Source organism: Fukomys damarensis, unplaced genomic scaffold (genome assembly GCF_012274545.1).
Source record: "Fukomys damarensis isolate Sample0158 unplaced genomic scaffold, DMR_v1.0_HiC HiC_scaffold_12, whole genome shotgun sequence".
NCBI classification, from domain to species: domain Eukaryota; kingdom Metazoa; phylum Chordata; class Mammalia; order Rodentia; family Bathyergidae; genus Fukomys; species Fukomys damarensis.
The window spans coordinates 41,870,586-41,874,521 of NW_022900924.1; the positions used below are offsets into that span (position 1 = coordinate 41,870,586).

General features: G+C 44.7%; 1 long non-coding RNA gene across 1 annotated transcript in view; it reads right to left on the minus strand.

The window, feature by feature from the left end:
* The window catches only part of LOC104862205, a 17,457-nt gene extending 14,278 nt beyond the window's left edge, over positions 1–3,179 (minus strand). The window contains exon 1 of the long non-coding RNA XR_780216.1: positions 3,142–3,179. This is a non-coding gene — a long non-coding RNA (uncharacterized LOC104862205). The remainder of the gene's footprint in view (positions 1–3,141) is intronic.
* Positions 3,180–3,936: the final 757 nt, after the last annotated feature.

The window sequence follows — 3,936 nt, forward strand, 5'->3', positions numbered from 1 at the left end:
TTTTTTTTTTTTTTTTTTTTGGTAGCTTGATTACAGGCCTCAGATTTCAAAGGATATAAACTGGCTTTCGGAACTACGTAGATTACAGTAAGTTAAATTTAATGTAAGCTGAGAGGAATGGAATACACAAAGGTATGGACACATCAATAACACAAACCTGGAAAAAGGCCAGGAGTCTTGGTCCATTCAGGATGCTACAATAAAACCACATCAAGTAGGTGTCTTGGGCACAGCAGAAATGTATTTCTCACTGTTCTGAAGGCTGAAGTTCAAGGTCAGAGTACTGGAAGGGCAGGTTCTGGGGAGCCCTTTTTCCAGCCTGCTGAATACTAACTCCTGTTGCATCTTCAAATGCTGGCAACAGAGAGCTCTCCAGGGCTCCTTTTTAAGAGCACTGATCCTATTCATGAGCCTGTGCCTTCCGACCTAATTACCCTTCCAAGCCCCACTTCCCAATACCATCACGTTCAGGGACAGGATTTCAGTGGAGGAAGTTTAGGAACCTTCCATCCCGGTCTCCCTAAACCCATGTCCCTCTCACAGGCCAGACTTTCAACACTTTGCTTAGTGCTCTCCTCAGCTAAATACCTAAGCTTCTCACTCACAAGTTCCAGCTTCCACAAAACTCCACCGGCCAGCTCAGCCATGGCCTTTGCCAGTTTTCACAAGGATTGCTGTCTTCCCAGGATTGCTCCCCATTTCTATCTGAAACTGCAACAGATCACCTTTAATGCTGCTATTTCTACTACGAATCTCTCCAAGGCAGTCAAGGTTTCTTCTTGTATTTACCTCAAAATGCTTCCAGGTCTCTTGACCGCACAGTTCCAAAGCCACTTCCACATCCCCTCAGAAATGCTCCAGCTGCAACCCCCTTCTTCTACTAGAGCTGTCAGTTTGCTGGAGAGACCATGCAGCAGAAACTACTGCACAGTTCTGGAGGCTGCAATCCAAGAAAAGGTGTCACCAGATTGGTATCCTCTGAGGACTCCCTCCATGGCCTTCTTGTGGTCTCTCCTCGTGGCCTTTTCTCTGTGTGCTAACCTCCCAGGCGTCTCCTTATCAGTCCTAATCTCTTCATTTGAGGACACCCGTCAGATTGGATCAGGGTCCACAGTAATGATCTCATTTCAATTTAATTACTTGCGTAATTAAAGGCACAGCTCTAAGTACAGTCCTGTTCTGGGGCGCTTTGGCACACAGTTGGGGGAACACGGTTCAGCCCATAATATAGAGCTGGGGGCAAAATTTTGGTCTCATTTTCTTGCCACTAAAATAAATAGGAAAGCTGAACAACCGCACAACCTGTGTCGCTGAATCAAAACCAGACAGATTTCTGAGATGAGAATAACCTTCCTGATTTGGGGACTTCACAGGGCCTTGTCTTGTGAGTCAGCAATCAAAGGGCTGCCTCCCTGGATGGAGGTAAATGCACACTCGGGCGGGGTTACTAAAGGATTTGTTTGCAACCAACACTCAAAAAACTCATTGTCATGCCTGGGCGTGTTCAGGGAAACTTGAAGCCCAGAAAAATGGAGTTTGAATTAGATGCAGATGTGTCAATGTTCAGCTAATTCCCATAAGAAATAATGGGTTAGAACCGAGGAAGGAATTAGATTCATTCCGCAAGAAGGAGGCAGAGGAACCTCTCTAGAGGACCAGACTTCTGTGCTGCCCAGGTGACCCTCTGGGAGAGGGGCCTGATTTTAAAGATACCCTTTTCAAGGTGCCCAGGGTGAGGAGCCTCAAAGGCTGCAGTAGAGACAGAGATTGGGCTCAAGGGGCTTTGTGAGGAGCCCATGCAGGGTGATTCTTGAGATAGAGGTTCAGGAAACCGGAAGGAAGGATGTGTGGCTAGAAATGGAAGGAAAAGTCCTGTAGGGAAATCAAGAAAAAGTATCCTTATCTCTAAGGGAATGGGATGTGTGTACGTGTGCTGTGTGTATGTGTGTGTGTGTAAGAGAGAGAAGGCGGGAGAGAGCGCGCACCTAGGGTGAGAGGTGATAGGTCAATTTGATCAACACTTTGGTTTGGAATTTCTAAATATCACTACGGAAACTGTGACAAAAGTACATTGTGCAGGCTGGAGATTTAGCTCAGTGGTGCAGCTGCCTGCCTTGCAAGCTCAAGGTCCCAAGTTCGATCCCCAGGACCAAAAACAAAATGTGCTTAGTAATATCAAGCATGTAGAATACACGTTAATTCATTTGAGCCCCAGCAAAGTTTTTTTGGTTTTGGTTTTGGTTTTTTTTTTGGTACTGGAGATTGAACTTGGGTCCTTGTGCTTGCGAGGCAGGTGGCAGAACCACTGAGCTAAATCCCCGGCCCCAGCATTTTGTTTTTGCTTAATGGCCTTCACCATGAGCTACATCCTCAGCCCTTTAAGTTTTTTCTTACTTTTCATGTTTTTTCTTTTGAGCCAAGGTCTTGCTAAGTTGCTCGCACTCTGTGCACACTCCGTGCAGGCCCTTCTGCGCCAGCCCTGTGCCCTGTGTGGCCAGATTGTGACTGCATTGCAGCAGTGAGTGGAGGTGGGCTTTGGAAGAGAACCAGCTCTCTCAGAGCCGAGAGCCCAGCCCTCGTGATCAAAGTCCCGTGTGGAGCAGGAAGAGCGCAGTACGAAAAGTGCAGAGTTTTGCAAAACACGTAATTATCAGAACTTATTTATTTAAGCAAATCATAATAATGATCTTGTGCGTTTGGAGAAGAAAAAGAGGGCCAGATTTAAACTATTACTTAATATGGTCAAGGCGCAGATAAAATTAGTCCCATTTAAAAGATACACAGAGATGAGTTAAAGCTTCCAGGGTGCCGGGCAGTGAGCACAGACAGATTAGATTAACATCCTGGAATCAGCCCACCTTCTGCTGTTCCCCTCACAGGCTGTTCTGTGTCCATGTAGAATGTATGTAGCCATCCAGGAATGAAATAAAATATCTGCCTGAGGAACACAGCATTATGCAACTGCCCCTCTTGTTCCCGAGTGAAAATTACTACAGTAATTATAAGCAGAATTCTAATGGTGCTTAAAAAAAGCACTGGAAACTTGTGCATTTTATCTCTAGGAGGGCCACATTTTGCTTCATGTTCTGCTACAAAATTATGGTCAGTGAAGACATTAGAGAGCTTTCGACTCTGTCTTACCTGTCACTCTCTGGGTTCTGCTGCCTTGTTTATCACTGAAGCTCCCAAAGGAAACAGAAGCTTAATCAAACAGGGTGACTAAGGTGAGTGTGTGGGAGGGTGGAGTCACAGAGGTGAGGCCAGGGACAGGGACACCAAGGCATGATGGGAAGTCCTGGGCTGCGCCTGGCCTGGGCAATTTAACAACTTAGTCAGACTATCTCAAAAGTAAAAAAGGGCCAGGGAGGTGGCTCATCGTGAAGACCCTGGGCTCAATCCCAGCACTATACATTAATTAACTACATTTTTAAAAAGGACATATTTAGGTTAAATGTGAAATAGTCAAATAACAGACTACACTTTGGTCTTGTGAGTATCTTCATTCTCAAAAAAAAAAAAAAAAAATTAAATTTGACCCTGAACTTTAGTATTGTAACTGCCAGCATTTCACAAGTACTATAGTTTTAATTTTGCCCATTTCCTAATTGAAGCCAAAGATTCCCTCAATGGAGGCTGGGGATTTAGCTCAGTGGTTTTGCCACCTGCTTTGCAAGCACAAGGACCTCAGTTCGACCCTTGCCACCAAAAAAACAAAAAAAAAAAAAACAGATTCCCTCAATGACACACTTAACAATTTCTGCCTTACCGCACTTATCACGTGGCCTACACTTATAGGATCTATACATGTCAGTGGCATGAGCATTTTCATTTTGCTATTCACAGATATTGGCATGAAACTGTGAGTGAAAAACACAATAAAAATATTTAAGTAATTGGGTAAGCCTAATTATCCGAAGCTACCAGTGCTTGTGGAAA